General features: G+C 38.1%; 1 long non-coding RNA gene across 1 annotated transcript; it reads right to left on the reverse strand.

The window, feature by feature from the left end:
- Window positions 1-591: 591 nt before the first annotated feature.
- Window positions 592-6,776, reverse strand: LOC138762651 (uncharacterized). Its single transcript, XR_011357020.1, has 3 exons — window positions 6,553-6,776; window positions 1,665-1,738; window positions 592-749 (listed from the first exon to the last, which is right to left on the reverse strand). It is a non-coding gene; the product is annotated as an uncharacterized lncRNA (long non-coding RNA).
- Between the last annotated feature and the right edge of the window lie 11,694 nt (window positions 6,777-18,470).

The raw sequence follows: 18,470 nt of genomic DNA on the forward strand, positions 1-18,470 counted from the left end.
TTGTAAAATAATATATTCTGTGCAATTTCTGTTTAACTTACTTTAATGTGCAACTAGTGTTTTAAACAACAGACTTAGCTTAACTCCCTCCCACCCTCCATCCTCACTACATTCTACAGAGGATGTATTGAGCATCTTATGCAACTCCATCACCGTCTGGTTTGGGAGCTGTACCACCTCAGACTGAAAAACCCTGCAGAGGACAGTGAAGTCAGCAGAAAAGATCATTGGGAGCTCTCTTCCTAACATTAATGACATCTACAACACTATGCAGGCTAAAGGCGATAAACATTATGAAAGACTCCACACACCACTCACATAAACGTTCTTCTTTCTGCCATCTGGTAGGAGGTACCATAGCATTTGGGCCCTTACGTCCAACAGTTTTTTTCCCCCCAAACCATCAGGCTCCTGAGTTCCCAGAACATACGTCGATAGTGTCCTATGGACTTTTACAGTATACATCTTAATATTTTAATGTGTTTAACTTTCAACATATTTATGTAAATATGCTCCATGGTCCTGGAGAAATGCTATGTCGTCTTTACCGTGCAAGCATGGTATGAACGATAAATAAAGGTGATTACTTGGTTTGACTTAAATTGATGCACCTTTTTTAACTTCATTTGAGAATGTCTTCATGTCAAGCTTTGACCAGTTCATATCAGCACCATCCTATGAGATAGTTCCACATCATCCTATATCTTTTCTATTGCTGCTGAGAGATCATTGGTCTGGAAATGTAAAGTCTGCATTGTATCACAAAGAAGAAAAGTAAGAGTGAATTAATGCTACGTCACTGCATTCAAACTTTAAATATTGGTATTCAAACACTTATTCAATATCCTTTGCAAGTGGACATGTTTTGTTTCAATTTAATTATTTAAATAAGGAAACATCAGTGCATCATTCTAGCAATGTATTTTCTGAGTCTGATTTAGAATACAATTATGTAATGTAGCCTGTTTAAATTCATTAAACAAAATTAATGGCTGTAACTATTTTTATTGACAAAATGTTTTAAAATAACATGCTTCGTTAAAAAGCTTTAATGAAATGATTTTAGTTTGAGGGAGGTAAAGGTGTCTGTATGGAATTCCATTCAATTTTATCAAAAAGAAGAAAGGGTACTTTTCTAATAGAAGATAAAGGAATTAAAAACATCTCTGATGGCTGTCATGAACTACTACAAAGCTAAAGCTGATGTAATTTATTGTGATTGATGCCAATGTTAATAAAAAACAAATAGTAATGGGTATCAGTTGGTTTACTGTGGGGGTGATGTGGGTGCAATATTAAATTTAAAGTCTGCACTTCACAAATGGAAAAAAATAATTGTATAACTCCAGAAGCATGTTTTTAATTTGCTCTGTACGTTTTCAATTGCTTTTGCTTAAAGAAGAGGCAATTACATAAAATTAAAATAAATAAACTTCTGATCCATTTGGAGTATCGTAAAAGTTTTCTGGCAGAAAACCTATCTCTGGCTTGCATCTGTGGCTGATTATTTTTCAACCAAGAAGTCATTTAGGGTATGTCACATGACCTCAGGTAACCTGGGACTATAAATATCCAAACAATCATTATTTTGGTTGTTGAATTTGACAGATATCTGAGATAAGAATTAAAGTTTGTTTTAGATGCATGGGTTTACTTAAATTCACCTTGCAGCCTCATTATTCAATCTTCATCTGTTATCATGTCACAAACCCCATGGATGGCAAAATTGGATTGGTGCCTGTGTACATAAGAACATAGGAAATAAGAGCTGGAGTACTCAAGCCTGCCCACCATTCATGATATTATGGCTGATCTGATGATAGGCTCATCTCCACCTATCTGCCTTTTCCCCATATCCCTTAATTCCCCTACTATGTGAAAATCCATGGAACCTTGCCTCAAATATATTTGCTGAGGTAGCCTCCACTGCTTCAATTGGCAGCAAATTCCACAGATTCACCATCCTCAGAAAAGCAGTTCCTCCTCACCTCCATCCCAAATTTACCTCACTAAATCTTGAGGCTATGACCTCTAGTTCCAATCTCCCCACCAATAAAAACAACTTATCTGCCTCTATCTTATCTATGTAAATTTTATACATTTCTATAAGATCCTCTCTCATTTTTCTAAATTCTAGAGACAACGGTACCAGAAAACTCAAGCTCTCCTCTTAGGCAAACCCCTTCATCTCTGGAATCAACCACATCTCTGGAACCTCCTCACCACCACCTCCAAAGCCAGTAAGGAGACCAGAACTGTATACAGTGCTCCAGATGTAGCCTCACCAGTACCTTATACAGTTGCAGCATGAGCTCCCTGCTCCTAAATTCAATACTTCTAGAAATGAATACCAACATTCCATTTGCCTTGATAGCCTGCCGAACTTTCAAACCAACTTTTGACATTCATGCACAAGTACCCCCAAGCCCTTCTGTATGGCAGCATGTTGCAAGCATTTTCCATTTAAATAATAATCTGATCTTCCATTTTTTCTTCCAAGGTGGATAACCTCACATTTCCCAACATTATACTCCATCTACCAGACCCTTGCCCATTCAATTAACCTATCTATATCTCACTGCAGATTCTCCATATCTTCTGCACTATTTGCTTTTCCACTCAATTTGTTGTTATCTGCAAACTTAGATACACTGCACTCTTTCCTCGCTTCCAGATCATTAATGTATATCATGTGATTAATAGCATTGCTTAGTTCATGAAGTGATTGGTTCCTCCATTTCAGGAAATGTGAATGTGCACAAGACTGACTAAAGTAACTGTAAATGTATGTTGTTTTTTTTTTTAGCTCTTGACTGATTAACATGCTGTCCTTAGCTTTTACACTAATCCAACAAAGCTTATGGTTGACGAGCAACATCATACCATTTAGGGATGTTACAATCTTCTAATCATTGCATACAGTTAGCATTTCAGCATTTTTATTCTGGATTTCCACAAGTTCTTCCAAATTCATTCAGTAATTTCAAATTACTTGCTCTGTATTTTCAATTGATAGATTAGGAACTGAAATAAATAGCTATTTATAAAATGTAGTACTGAAGATGATAATTGGACTGAAAACAAATACATTTCAAGAACCTGATTTTGAAAGAAGTAGCGAGGGAGAAGGGATTGGACTAGCTGTATTTCGCTAAAATATCATAGAATATGCAATGGTTCCCACAGACTGAAAGTAGCAAATGTAACCATTTTGTTTAAGAAAAGAAAAGTGAGCAACGCAGACCTCTAAACTTGGCAAAAATAGAAGGGAAAATACAGAGTCAAGTCTTAAGAAGAGAGCCACAGGCACTTACAAAATAAGATTGGGCATAGTCACTGTGGAGTTAAGAAAAGAAAGAATGTTTGTTAATTTGTTGGAGGTAATAACAGACATGTTGGAAAGGGAATAGGGCGGGGAACTGAAATGAGTGGCCACTAGGAGATCCCTGCTATTGCGACAGACAGAGCTCAATGAAGCAATCTACCAGTCTGCATCCAGTCTCTCTGATGTAGAGGAGACCACAATGGGAGCACCAGATGCAGTAGATGACCCCGGCATAGTTCACAAGTGAAATATTACTTCACTTGGAAGTACTTTTTGGGGTTCCAAAAGGTGGAGAGGGAGGAGGTGTGGGTGCAAGTACATGTCTGTCCACGGTCTCATGAACTGCCAGACTGAGACTACTGTGGTGATAAAACCACTACACTGGCCGCACTCCTACTGGCCTACTGTAGGGGGCAACCACTGTACCTGCAGGAAGGCAGCGTGGGAGGCTGGCCACACCTGGCTACGGTCCATATAAAGACTCGAGTCAGCCCCTTTGGGGACAGTCAGACACGTGGAGCTAGGAGTATACTGAGACATTGGTGTGTACGTTTAAGCTGATTAAAGCCTGTTGTACTGTCTGTGGACTTTGGATCAGAACTATTCACACACCAGCGCTCACAGCTACCCACAAATTGGAGGAACAACACCTCGTATTTCATCTGGGTACCATCCAGATGGATAGCATTACCATCAACTTCTCCTGTTTCCATTAGCCCCCACCCCTCCCCATCTTATCTCTATATCTCCTTTGCTCTCACTCTGCCTCTTCCATTTTCCCTCTGACTCCTTTCCCCCAGCTCTTCATTCACATAGTCAAACATCCCCTCCCCCAATCAATTCCTCTCTCCTGTCTCCTATCTTTATCCAATTAACATCTTTTGTCAGAGGTCTGTACATCTACCCCTATCCAATATTTCCTTCTCCCCAGCCTTTTAGTTCAGGTGTCTGCCTGCATTAAAGAAGGGCTCCTGACAGAAACATTGGTTATATGAGTAACTTTACCTCCTATGGACACTAGGAGACCTGTTATCTCCTCCAACATATCTGTGTTTTACTTTTGATGCAGAAATGTTGTTGAGGGATATGGACAGTGGGAAAGGATATGAGAAGTGGAATTTAATGTGAAAAAGGGTGAGGTCCTACATAGGAAATGAAGATATTTTTCAAAATGGTGAGAACTTGATAGGATTTTTTACATGCATGTACATGAATTATTGAAAGTTTTAATGCATGGACCATTAGTATTTAGGAAGATAAATGGTACCATTTGTTACAAAAGGATTTGAGTACAAGAACAAATATTCCTTACAGCATCCATAAAGGCCACACCCATAATGTCATGCTTGATCTCTTTACCTGAAGAAGGGTAGATGAAAAAATTTGCTATAAATCTAATATTCACAAGATTAATCCCCAGATTAGCAGGCTTGCATGAAAGAACAGATTAAGGAGACTGGCCCTCTACTTTTCTCAGTTTAGAAAAATGAGGGATGATTTCATTGAAATAGCCTTAAGCAGATTGATGAACTAAATGGAGGGATCCTTTTCCTTGGCTAAGAGTGTCTTGAACAAATGATCACCATCTTGACATACGAGTTCAGCCATTAAGCACTCATGTGAAGCAATTTCTTCAGCCAGACGGAAGAGAGTGTGGAGGCTCAGTGATGGAGTATAATCTAGAAAATTATGGATTTTTAAATGTGTTGGCAATCAATGGTTATAGTCATTGCAGAAGAATGACACTGAAGCAAAAGGTCAGCCACAAACAGACAAAGGTGCAAAAGGCTCATTGGTGTACATTCCTGCTTCTCCCTTCCAACCTGTCTCAGGCCTTCCTTTTTGTCTCACCACCATTTCCTGCATTTTGTAAAGGATTATTTCTAACTATATGCCGTTCAGATAAAAGGGCAATGCATTGAAACAGTAACCCATTTCCTCTTTACATACAGTGCCCACCATAATGTTTGAGACAAAGACACTTTTATCCCCCTTTATTTGCCCCTGTGCTCCACAGTTTTAAACATAATCAAACAATTCACATGTGATTCAAGTGCACATTCCAGATTTTATTCGAGGTTATTTGTATACAGTTTGGTTTGCCCGTGTAGACAGTTTCCTCATTTCAGGGCACCATAGTGTTTGGGACATTTGGCTTCACAGGTGTTTATGAGTTCTCAGGGATATTTAATTGTTTCCATAGTGCAGGGATAAGAGACCTAGGATCCTGGATTCCCTCACTTTTAGACCACAATCAGTGAGGATTAGTAAGAACAGCTCGTCCACAATCTCCATCAGAACTGGAGCACCACAGGGCTCTGTTCTTAGCCCCCTCCTGTACTCAACTTTGCACCTACAACAGTATGGCTCGGTACAACAGCTATCTACAAATTTGCCGATAATAGCAGAGTAGTGGGTTGTATAAAAGGGGGCAATAAGTCGACATACAGGAGGGAGATTGAAAACTTGGCTGAATGGTGTACTAACAATAACCTTGCTCTCAATGTCACCAAAACCAAGGATCTGATTGTTGACCAAGAAGGGAAAGCCAAAGGTGTATAATCCAGTGATCATTGGGGGATCAGTGGTGGAGAGGGGAAGCAAATTTAAGTTCTTAGGAGTCATTTTCTGGAAGGATATTTCCTGAACCTAAAACATAAATGGCATCATAAAGAAAGTACGTCAGTGCCTCCACTTCCTAGGAGTTTGTGGAGGTTTGCCAGACATTTGAAATCCTGCCAAATGTCTACAGGTGTGTGGTGGAAAGTATGCTGACAGGCTGCATCATGGCCTGGTATGGGACATCAATGCCCTTGAGCATAAAACTCTGCAAAAGGTGATGGACACAGCCCAGGACATCTCGGGTAAAACCTTTCTCACCAACGACTACAGGGAACGCTCCTGTCAGAGATCAGCAGCAATAATCAAGGGCCTAGTTTGAGCAAATGCCTCTAAACTCATTGAACAGCAAGACAATGATCCAAAACATACTACTAAAGCAACAAATAAGCCTTTCAAAGCTAAAAACTGGAAAATTATTGAATGGCCAAGTTAGTCACCCAATCTAAATCCAATTGAGCATGCCTTCCATATGCAGAAGAGAAATCTTAAGGGGCAAGCCTCTGAAATAAGTAAATAAGTAAAACCACTTTAATATTACCCAACAAAAGTAACATTGGGCCCTGTGGGAGTTTAACCCCTAATATTTTATCTAAAAAAATTCTTACCTCTAACCAAAAAGGTTTTACTCTAGGACACTTCAATAAACGAACCATCTTCCTGACCACATCTAAAACATAGATTTGATAATGTTGGGTTTGTGGTGGACCGAGCAGCCACATAGCTGGACAAGCAGAATCACTGCACTGAGCGGACGGCACAGAATAGTATGGGCTCCCCTTCTTTGCCCAGGAGAAACCCGCGTTTGTAGACCTGCGTAGGTTGACGGAGCTCATTGCTTCCCTGCTGGCATGTTGCCAGAGAGACAATGACTCTGCAGTGCGCTAATTTCACTCCCCTTTGTGAGGTGAACTGACATCACTCCCCTTTATGAAATGCGCAAATGTTTAAAATAAAAAAAAACAGTTGGTAGTTGACTCTTCTCTGCTAAGCTGTGTTTCCTGAGCTCTGCAGTTAGTACTACTTTTTTTAATTTTTGAGGAGTTAAATATAATGATGCCAAAAATTATATTGAACCAGTCTATACCTAACATTAATAATTTTTGTCACTTTTTTTTACATAGTTGCATCCAATCATTTTAATCTATTCGTCTATTTAAATCAACCTCCCATCTTAATCTTGATTTATGAATTCCTAATTTAGGAGCTTCTTTTTGAAATAGTTTATACATCATACAAAATAAACTTATTCATACCACCTTACATATCAATAATTCTAAATCATTCTGTCTAGGTAGTATCAAATCATGGTCTAACTTATCAGCCAAGAAAGCCTTAACCTGACAACAACAAAAAAAAAGAGTATTAGTTGGGACATTGATTTTTTTTCTCCTTCATTTACCAGCTTCAAAACCATCTCCCATTTTCTTAATCCCCATTCAACTCCAAATCCTCAAAAATTGAATATCCATAGAAAAAGGAAGAAGTCTATTTTGATATAAGGGAATTTTTTGAGAAATCATACCCTTTTCACCTATTTCATGATCTATTTTATTCCATAGTTCAACCAAATGTTTCAAAATAGGTGTCTCTCTACTTCCTATTAGCAATTTTGAAGTCCTGCATACTTTTTTTCTCCTATTTTACTCAATTCTACTTTAACCCAGGCTGAAGAGTTATTTACATGTAGAGAACCATTGGAAATGGACAGTACTTCAATTTTCACCCACCCCTGCTCACATTAAGTTTTGCTTTTCATTTCTAAAGCAGAACAAAATTTCAAGCATTTATGTCTGTCAGCTTGAGGAACTATTTTATTCCATTCAATTAGACTTTAATGAACACTGATGCAAGGTGCAGCAAGACTGAAGATTCTGTGTGTGTAAAAAGATCACCAATTCTCTTCATTTTCCACTGATCTGAAAGGTGTAAAAGGAGTCTAACTTTCTTTTCTTCACATTCTTGCTTTCCTGATCCTATTTAAATGGCCATTTGGCACAATGAAGATGCAACTATCAAAAACTGTTTTCTGAAGATGTAATAAACTTGAGAATGTTTACAGGGAAAATGTACTAATGCCTCCTTAAATTAATCCTGTCAGTGTTGGAAAATGAGGACAAGCTGAGAAAGAAGTCACCTTGTGAAAGCTACAAACATTCTCAATCAATGTAACACCATCAGTGATTCCAATTTTACCAATAAGGAACCAAAGTACTCTGAACACGCAGAATGGAATAAACAGATAAATCTAGGTGCTTTTGGTGGTGCCCTTCATCATATACATTTCCACCATATCCATTTTATTTCATCTTTTCATTATTTGCTGTTTAATTTTTGATTTTATCATTTGTTAAACATTGTACTTTATTTGAAATCAGTCATTTTATTGTCAATTTTGTCATTACAAATTCCATTGTTCAGAGCAATCAGGCACGACAAAAATAGCAAGTGCTCATACCTTAAAGATAGATTTCTAATTTGAAAGATGCCATAGGGTCCAGTGAAATCAGTTCAAGATAGTCAACAGTTTGCAGGTCATATCCCACTGTAGGCTTCAACAATTTTTATTCAGTTACTTAAAATGCAATTTTGGTTTAGAACCGGGAGAGCAGGAGAACTGTTTATTTCGCTGATGGTCCACCTCCTCCCCATGGTCAATATGCACAAGGCTTACCAAGGGCTCCAAAGTTGCCTTTCCCCCTCAGGTCAGCTGCTCAGAGGAAGATGTTAATGGGTAGAGAATGAAAAAAATGATCACATTTCTTTCACTGCAGATGCTGCTTGACCTGATGAGCATTGACAACATTTACTCCAATATGGAAATCTTGAACAAGGGTCAAAACCCTGCAAATTAAACTGAGCCCATTTGTTGCGAAAGCCTGGAATTTTCCCATCCAAAAATTTGTTGATGTGGGAATTTCAATCTTCTTGTTAACCTACTATCAGTGCGGACTAGAAGGGCCAAATTGGCCTGTTTCTGTGCTGTAATTGTTATATGGTTACTAAAATATTTGTGCTCCTTCGACACAGTTAGGACTCAGTGTAGATTTTTGTCTGTCAGTTTTTTTCAGAAAGAATTGCGGAAGCTGTACTTGATAAAGTCAACAAAACTAAATGGGAAACAGCAGTGATTCAACATATCTTCTGTGAAACTTTACAATATGACTGCCAGAATTACCTCAACATTTATTCTAACCAGGAGCTCCAAACATGCCTCCAGTACCTTTATTGCACTATATTCTCTGTCTGAAATTATGTTCCCTTGAAGATTTTTATTGTTTCTGAAGCAAAGACAAAGACAATGACAGAAGCATATTTAATGCCACCCATCTTGGAAGGACCCAGTATTTTGAACAGTTTAAATGTCTATTGCAGGATACCTCTACCAATCCTGTGAGCTGTCCTCTTTACCCTGCTCTTATTTGTGAACAGGAGCCAACGAAGGTATTGGAAGTTGGAATGTCTTCTAGTTGGAAAGCACCAATTATGACTTTTTGGCAGATTATTTGTCATCAGGAATGGCTTACAATTCTATGAGACTTGTACAATGAAGCTGTTATAGATTCGTCAACCTAGCAATGAGAGAAAATGTATGCAAAAAGATAGGGCAATAGCTGACTTTTACTGTTTTATTTGTTTTCTTTATGAGACAGGATGCCTGTGGGTCCTGAGATGAAACTATGGCCCTCCTCTCCTCAAGGCTCCCACCTCCATTCACCAATCATACTCTCACATTTTTCTCATTCGCCAAGCTGCCCACTCCTTACCCAGCCACCAGAGGGATTTGTGTTCTAGGGTGGCCATTCCAAAGGAGGACATGATCATAGGTTACTCTCTCTATCTATATATTTTTTTAAATACGATTTAAATGGTACTCACACTGTGTGTTTGCATTTGTTGTTTTTGCAATACCATTTAAATTTTATTTAAAAATACATTTTTAAAAACAAACAATAGAGGACTCTTGGTGTAGAAAGAGCTGCCTCCAGCAGTCAACAGTTCCTACTAGGTTGGGTGGAAGACTGTTAGGGCCAACCTCACCAATGCCAGTGAAAACTCTTGGGCTTCCAAACAGGACAAGAGTTTATTTGCTGCCTCCTGCCCCTGCAGAACAGATCCTGCCAAAGAGCTAAGGTTAAGCAGCATGGCAGCAAAAGTTTACTTGATTGATAGAGGCTGAAAAAATGTCAGCCAAAGGCAGACTACACACATACATTTTGGAGGCAAGAAAGCAGATGAATAAAGAGTTTCAATTCAATTCAAACCAATCCACTCATCCAATTATCATGCACCTCTTAAATTGGCTCATTAAATAGTCCAATGATTTCAATAAGAAGTAACAGTGATTTTATTAAATGCCCAGCTGCAAATCATTAAAACCACATTGAAGATTTGATTGTGACTATAATATAATCCAACTATTTATTTATTTCAATATTCGTACTGATTCCTTTGGGACTGCAATCATTAAAAATTGATAGAAGTAACATTTTTTTTAATCCACTGACAAAGATTAATTATTTCTCAACAAATTAAAAAAAAACTACACTTTATTGAGTAATATTAGAATAAATACATTATAACAAATAGGGTGGCACGGTTCTTCTAGCAGTTAGCGCAACGCCTTTACAGCGCCAGCGATCGGGAACAGACCTGGGTTTGAATCCCATGCTGTCTGTAAGGAGTTTGTACATTCTCCCTTTGTCTGCGTGGGTTTTCTCCGGGGGCTCCGGTTTCCTCCCACCATTCAAAGATATATCGGGGTGTAGGTTAATGGGATGTAAAATGGGCAGCATGGGCTCTTAGAGCCGAATTGGCCTGTTACCATGTTATATGTCTAATTTAAAACAAATGGTTTTGAAAAACATTTGCACTTCTACATCAATGAATTGGAAGAAATTATGGGAAATTTGCTAACAGGCATCGAATCCTTACGTTTCTTCTCATGGAAGTTGGGGACTATCAGTCTATCGAATTTTTAATCTAATCTACGGAATGTTTTCTTGAATGTGCACATGTCTACGTTAACCTCAAGGGATTGAAAAGACTAATTTAAATTTTCAAATTCCAATTCAAATTTTGATCTGGATAAATCAAAATGAATCCAAAATCAGAGTTTATGTACTCTATCAACTATTTAAAAATAAATCTGAATTGATGTGATGGCCTTCCATCAGCTTAAAATAAACAAGGAGATTAATTTTCTGACAGAGTTGAACTGCTGCTTAGACACTTTCAGAATACAGCAAAATCCCTGCTATCTGGAATTCAAGTAACCAGCAAACATAAGCAATGTGAAAAAAATGAGGAAAATAAATTAAAAAAAAAAGAATAAAATAATAGATAAAAAGCATGTAAGTTTGAAATTGTAAAATAAATGTTCTCTGAAGTAATGGACAAACCTATGGTGAAAACGGGAGCAAATATTCAGCCAGTGGAGTGGCTTGGGTGCGCTTTGCTCGTAGCAGCTGTTTGAATAAAGTTGTGTAAGACAGCAATACCATCGCTCAGGATGAAGAGCTGGTTGATATCGCTCACCGTTGAGATAACTCTCTTTATCCCTACTCAGTAAGAGTCACCCCAGTCAAAGTCTTTATCTGTAAACTTGGAGGAGGCGGGGGTTAATTATATATAATTTTATTGTTCATCTTTCAGGCATCTCCATGGAGGGGGAAGAATCTACAGATAAAGCGATGGCAAAATGTTTTCAAAGAATGTGACTGAAAATAAAGTAAAATGATTTAAGGTTTATATATTCATGAAAGCTAAGTTTATTCAGTGTAAGGACAGATTTTCATTTTTGTCTTTTAAACTGTTTATTCTTCATGCAGATTTAGTAGTTAGGCATTGTAAGAGTAAGTCTCAAGCAACCGGAAAATACACTTATCCAGCATCCACCCATCCCTATAGGTGCCGGATACCAGGGGTTTTAATGTACTTGGTTTACTGTTGCATGAGAAATGGAAACAGGAGTAAGTTATTCACCGCTCCTTCTGCTTTTCTAACATTTAATAAGATCACAGTTGATCATTTATTTCAATGTCACTTTTCTGCACTAACCTTATATGATTTGATTCCCTTAATATCGGAAATATCCAATGTGAAATGTGGCATATGCCTGATATATGAATATAAGCAGATGAAGTTCGGAGAATTTTTATTTGGTTTTTTTCTTGCTCAAATGGGAAAAAGTAAAAATTCTGAATCTTAAATTCATGAGGATAAGGAACATCACCTCCCTGCGATGAAAAGGCTATTCTAAGGCTTAGAATGTGAGCAAAATTGATCTGAGCAGCACTGATGGTGATAGAAGCCTGTCTAATAATTGAGAGCAAGAATACATTAGCAGGTACTTATATTATTGGTTTGACAACCTAAGCAGACACTTGACAGGTTTCTCATTCTTTTGGTAAGTAACACTTATTAGCAAGAATGCTTTATGTAATGTTGATATCTGCAACATCATGAACACTTTCACACTGTGCATTAATATTTCTAATTAATCTTAATTTAAATAATCCACAGGACAATTAGAAAATATAATTCTGTTGGCGCTGCTCTGCTGAAGTCACGTAAGATATTTCCTGTGAGCATCATTAGAAATGGTGAACAGATCTTTATTTAAGATTCTTCAGGTTTTTTTTTTTGGATTTGGACTCATCTTTTTTTAAATGGGTTAGATTGTTATATGATAACCCTGAGTCAGAGGTTCAAACTACTGGTTACATTTCACCTTTTTCCTCTCTTAGGACGGGTATCCAACAGAGTTCCCCACTTTCCCCAATGTTGTTCTGTCTAGCTTTGGAGCTCCTGACAGCAGCTATTTGAGAGAATGAGAATTTTGTAGGGATATCTGTGGTAGGACAGGTTCATATACTGATGCTTTATGCGGATGATATTGTATTATTTGTGTCAGACTCTGGTCGGTCAGTGCCACGTCTTTTGAATATTATTGTCTTATTCTGGATTCTCAGATTATAAGGTTAATTGGACAAAATCTAAAACATTACCATCATTTGTATACTGCCCTGCATCTGCTTTTTACCCCGGCTAGGCCAAAGATGAGTATACGATATTTATATATTAATTTTCCCCCCAACTGGAGGATTTAATAAAGGTCAATTTTGATCCATTATTGCAGAAAATTTCATGTGATGTAGATAGATAGTCATCATTATACTTGTCAATGTTGGGAAAGGTAAATGCCTTGAAGATGAATAGTATTCCAAAGATACTGTTCCCATTGTTACCAGTGCAACTCCCATTAAAATATTTTAAGCAATTTGATAAAATAATTAAGGTTTTTATTTGGAATGGTAAATGCCCATGCTTGAAAATTGATAAATCACAATTGCCAGTTGAAAGGTTGGGGAGGGGGGTCCTTAGGTTTGTCAAAGTCAAAATGTTAGCATAACAGTTAGTGCAATGCCTTTACAGCGCCAGTGACAGGACCAGGGTTCAAATCCCACGGTGTCTGTAAGGAGTTTGTACGTTCTCCCCGTGTCTGTGTATGTTTTCCCTGGGGGCTCCAATTTCCTCCCACTGTTCAAAATGTACTGGGGGTTGTAGGTCAATTAGGTGTAAAATTGGGCAGCAAAGACTTGTGGACCAAAATGGCCTGTTACCGGGCTGTATGTCTAAATTTAAAATTAACTTTGAGACTATTAAATGGTATTAAAACATCTGATAGGCTAGCAAGGTAAGAGAAAATTGGGACAGAGATGATGACCAAATTAAGCAACATGAAGCAAAAACAGAAACAAGAATCAATTTGAAATTTATTATTTTAAATTTTATTTACATCTCGGTAAAAGTCAATTCCAGACATTAACACTTACTGCCCAATTACACCCAATTAGCCTACGATCCTGTACATTTTGGAGGGTGGGAGGAAACCAGAGCACTCATGGAGCCAATGGGAAGAACATACAAATACCTTACAAATAACGACAGATTCTAATCTGGGTTGCGGGCCACTACTAACTAATTAAACAGAAGGACAAAAGTTGAAACAAGTAGTTGTGCACTTGATGGTAAAGGAAAGAATGGGGAAGTGGAAATAGCTAGGTCTCTGTTTTAACATCTACATTCTGAGTTTAACTTCTGCTGAGACTGTTGCAGTAGAAGTCCTCCTGTGGAATCTTGGACTAAAATGCTGACTATATGTTGCCCCACCCACTGAGTTCCTCCAGTCATTTGTTTTTTTTTGCTCCAGGTTCCAACATCTGCAGCCTCTGGTGTCTGCATTAGATATCATGCACAAGGTGGAATAACGGAAGAATTCAGCCACTGCAGTTGGAATTCGAGGGCCAAACCCATCGAGACCATTGCCTGAAGAGGGCGCACAAAATCAGTGAACCGGTCCGGACTTGAAAGGCCAACATGGCCTGTTTCCGCTCTGTAAATGGTTATATGGTTATATGGTTATGTTTTGCTTGTTAATTGAAAGATTTAAAGCTCTAAGAAACAAGCAAACTGATGTCTGTTATGAACTCCCTGCTTGAAGCCACCATCAAACAATCCTTTGCATTGGAAGCCTCACCTAGATAAGTTAACCCACTTGTTTGTGTGAGTGCTAAATGTTCTAGTTACATAGCTTTGAGCAACATCAACTTTATTTCCACTTGCCTAAAGGCACACTATCAAATTGCTCATAATTTGGTTTTATTTAGCACTCAATTTGCAGGTTCACTCATCTGGAGTAAAAGCTAATGCAGTTGCCTAAGGCAAACATCAGCCCCGCCAACAGCACTGGAAGATGAATGAGATGGAGAAGATCTGGGATGGGATTTCCCTAAGGTGTCAAATATTGAACATAGCACTACTTGTGACAAAAAAAGAGTGACTCAGTAATGCTGATGGTTGATTAAATTGCCCCCTTTGCACTGATCATGTTGGTTGGAGGCTCAAACTGCAGCCTAAACATTAGCATTGCCAACTTCCTTTATCTTGGATCTGCACTGCAAAATGAATGAGTCTGTAACTCTCTGTCTGCAACTTAAATATTGCTCTTTAATCTGACAGTCCTTACAGCATATGCTTAACTTCTTGGACAGGATTCAGGAGAAAAGCTCATTGTCTGACTGTCAGCCTCACACTTGACTCCAGCCTTTCTTTCTCTCGTATCTCTATATTAGAATATAAACATAGAACATCAGTGCCGGATTAAGATTTTGTGGGGCTTGTGGGGTTTTAAAGCGGCCCTAAATTGTGCCGGCTGGCGCATGCGCGGTGAAGGGAAGTATGACGAAGTCGAAGGATCCAATTTTGGCCCATTACTACTATTTCATACTGTAAAATGAAGTTGAAGGTTAGAATTCTTTAAAGCAACATTTCCGGCATACAACATGTTTAGATATTCATTTATTGACACTGGCACGTCGCTTATTCTTACATCGAATATTTTTATTTTAAAAATGGATATTATCATTACTTGCAACAACTCTCTCTCAATGTTATGCTTCAACTGTGTAAATAAACATCAAATGCAAGAGTTTAAATAATAGCCATCTACGCGCTTCTGTGGATGGGCCGATAAAAGTCAGGAATACATGGAAAAATTTCTTAAGATCAACTAAGGACTGCATCGCATTTTCAAACCAACTAACTTGTAGCACCTTTATGGAATTGCTCTACTTCATTGCTACTGATTCTCTTGGCATTTTTGTGGTGCCACACCGATTAAGCAATCCAGATTCCAGATTTGCTCCCTTATCACAGTCACAATGGACTCTTTATCTGACCAATCTGACCTTATTGACTCCAGTAGGAAATAAATAAGGCTGTTCACATTTCCAAGCAGATCACTGTGGCTAATAATTAAGTAATCATAATGCACCCCCTGGAATAACCAGTCCGCAAACTTGCCTCTGACTGCATGAGCCTGCGTCTCTTTTTGCTAAGTATTGAGAGGTGTCATGTTATTGGTTTTCTGTCTTGTTATGCTACACGCTATCCTGTTCAGTTCAAACAACTTTTCACAACTGAGTCTTCCAGGTAACCGGAAACTGGCAAGACAGTACGGCAATGAGAGAAAACATGAACATTCATCGCCGTAAAGAATCTCCCACATTTTTTATCATTATGTTTAGATTTTGTTCCCACTTTTGTTTGGGTTTACAGCTTATTTCCTCATTCTCTTTCTCTTGCAGCTTGATGTACACGCTTGTTATAAATCTTTTAATTATCATTGTGTCTGTAATTACATATTCAAAGCTGCTTCCTTCTGGTAATCTCAGCCTGCTTCCCAATTTGTCCTTTCAGTAGGTTTTCAGTTGGTGATATGCAAACATTGTATCGTGAGTTATTCCATATTTGAACTTCATTTGTTCAAATGTTAATAAATTATTTCCCAAAAAACAATTTTCTATTCTTTTAATCCCTTTTCTCTCCCATTCTCTAAAGGAAAGGTTATCTATTGTGAAAGGGATTAGTTGATTTTGCGTCAATAATAATTTTGGTAGTTGGTCATTTGTTTTTTTTTCCTTTCTACGTGAATCTTCTTCCAAAGGTTGAGCAGATGGTGCAGTACTGGTGAACTTCTATGTTACACCAGTTTTTCATCCCACTTATAAAGTATATGTTCTGGTACCTTCTCCCCTATAGCTCTAATCTGGTCCAATCTGGTTTTTACCTTGTTTGATAAAAATCTGATAGGAATCTTAATTGTGCTGCTCTATAATAATTCTTAAAGTTTGGTAGCTGCAAACCCCCTTGTTTGTACCATTCTGTTAATTTATCTAGCGCTATCCTCGGGTTCGCCCCTTTCCATAAGAATTTGCTTATTATTTTCTTTAGCTCATTGAAGAATTTCTCTGTTAAAGGAATTGGTAATGATTGAAGTAGGTATTGTATCCTTGGGAAGATATTCATTTTAATGCAATTTACCCTTCCTATCAGTGTTAGTGGTAAATCTTTCCAAATGAAATATAGGAAAAGCTATGCTCTGGAACTATGAGAAATACAATAAACACGAGGTTACGCATGATACAATATAATTGGTTACACAGGCTATATATCACACCCCAAAAGTTAAATAAATGGGACCCAACAGTATCAGATAGATGTTTTCACTGTAAGAAGGAAACGGGAACAACAGTACATGCAATTTGGGCATGTGAGAAAGTGGAAAAGTTTTGGGAAGATCTAAATCAGGTATTAAATAAAATCACACAAAGCAACATAACAAAAAATCTTCTAAGTAATATAAGTAAAGAATTAGGCCTCAAACTAGAGGAAGCACAAAAGAAAATTTATTATGATAGCCTTAGCTATACCAAAAAAATGTATAATGTCAATCTGGAAATCAGAAGAGAGCCTGAGAGTACAGCAATAGTACATAGAAATGAATAAATGTATTCCATTGGAAAAAATAACATATAATTTAAAAAATAAAGTCAAGGTATTCACACAAATTTGGGAACCGTACATGGAACACAACAGAGAAGGCCTACCGCGGACCTCCACCCCCTAAAATGATAGAATGAGAAGAAGACGAAATGAACTGACCCAGTGTGTAAAAGTAGATGACACAATTCTCTTGTTTATTTTCATTGTGTGATGACATTGTTTAATGGGTTTATTGTATTGTATATGTTGAACGTTTAGTGGGTTGGGAGGGGGGTGGGAAGGAGGGAGGGAAGGGAGGGGGGAAAGGGGAGAAATAACACTGTGTATATTCAAGAGGGAAATGTTTGTGTGTATTTTGGTTAATATGGTTCATAGTGTGAAAAATAAAAAAATATTAAAAAAAAAGAATCTCCCACATTAAAACAAAACTTACTTATGGCAGCTGGCACTGTGGTGATATGTAATTACACCATTTGGTCACTGGGGTCATCCCGGTGACCTTGTATATAAAGCATTCCAGAACTACAGTCTAGCCTTCCAGGTTCATCTTGCAGAGAGACAAGACCTCTTAGTGTACATATTAGTTTATTAAAGCTGTCTTATACTCGCACTGCTGGTGTGGTTATTGTCAGTACAGGCTCAATGTGGGATCAATGGCTGTTTTCGTAACCCATAATCCCCCTTGCAGCTGGAAATGCTCTGCGTTTCCCTGACACTAACACTAGTAGAGTGGTTCCAGCTGCGATGGGGGTTATGGGTAATGAAGTTGGCCATTGCTCCCACGTTGTGCCATCTCCATGAGCTGCTGGGTAGCCCTAAAGTGGCCTGATCAGATGCTCCTGTGAACTCCGGCAGCACTGCACCCCTACTGCTACATCAGGAGTTAGATGAGTGGGGGGTGGCAATGGACGGCTATGAGATTTAACACAGACATAGTCTGTGTTAATAACCCTAATTAATGGTGATAAATGGCTAAAATTATCACCTTTAATTGGGGTTATTAACACAGAGTGGTATCTCATAGCCACTGGTCAAAGATCAAAAATGTTTAAGTTCATAATTCATTGTGATGTCATAAGTGGAGGGGCCCTTTAAAATGCAGGGCCCATAGCATATGCTGCTTTCGCTACTACATTAATCTAGCCATGTTAAGAACATTACAACCCAGTACAGGTCC

This window comes from Narcine bancroftii, chromosome 5 (genome assembly GCF_036971445.1).
Source record: "Narcine bancroftii isolate sNarBan1 chromosome 5, sNarBan1.hap1, whole genome shotgun sequence".
NCBI classification, from domain to species: Eukaryota; Metazoa; Chordata; class Chondrichthyes; order Torpediniformes; family Narcinidae; genus Narcine; species Narcine bancroftii.